We start from the raw sequence: 1,029 nt of genomic DNA on the forward strand, positions 1-1,029 counted from the left end.
CCAGTAGAGTACAAAGTTTCATTTTTGATAAGCATTAGACAAAAGAATTCAGCTCTTTGCTCCCTATGTCATCAATAAATTTCACATTTTTTAATTTTCAAAGGTCTATTACTTTAGAAACCACCAGACTTTTTGCCTTCATATGCCATCAGTTTAACAAATAGCTACTGGCTGGGCAAAGGCTCAAGTCTATAATCCCAGCACTTTGGGAGGCTGAGGTGAGAGAACTGCCTGAATACATGGGTTTGAACCAGTCTGGACAACTTGGCGAAACCTCACCTTTACAATAAATCAGAAAATTAGCTGAGCATGGTGTCACGTGCCTACAGTTCCAGTTACTTGGAAGACTGAGGCGGAAGGATCACCTGAGCCCAGCAGGTTGAAGCTGCAGTGGCTGTGGAGTCAGACTCCAACTCAAAAAAACAGAAACAAAAAACCCAAATAGCTACAGTTTTTAAGATTAAAAAGTGGTGGTTGATCATAATCTTGACTATGCTCCATTATTCACTTATTTTGCCATTCAAGAAAAACTGATTCAGAAGGGGAAAAAAATGTATCATCTTCAATAATTAGGTGGCATCAAGCTGTGGGTCTTCTGAACAGCAAAGATCCTCAGAGTAACTGAGGAGCTTTGAAAGTCTATGTTAAAATATATGCCTAAGGAACTAAATTGAATTCCCTCAAGAATACCTTAAATGGGATGAGCCATCCCATTTCTGATTGTTTCATACTAGAATATTATTGACTTTCAATGACCAATAACTTGTTTCTCTGAAATAAGTTATCTACTAGTTACACAGCATTTCTTCATATCATTTTGATGAGTACCAACCATACTTCTAACATTAGTTAACAATGAAGATGCAACATGAGCCGGGCTCGGTGGCTCAGCCTGTAATCCTGCGCCTTTGGAAGGCTGAGGTAAGTGGATTGCCTGATCCCGCAGGTTCGAGACCCGCCTGGGCAGCAAGACCTCATCTCTACAATAAATAAAAAAATTAGCCGGGTGTGGTAGCGCACGCCTGTAAT

The sequence above is a fragment of the Carlito syrichta genome, unplaced genomic scaffold (genome assembly GCF_000164805.1).
Source record: "Carlito syrichta isolate Samal-C Ts95f unplaced genomic scaffold, Tarsius_syrichta-2.0.1 Scaffold314045, whole genome shotgun sequence".
Classification (NCBI taxonomy): Eukaryota; Metazoa; Chordata; class Mammalia; order Primates; family Tarsiidae; genus Carlito; species Carlito syrichta.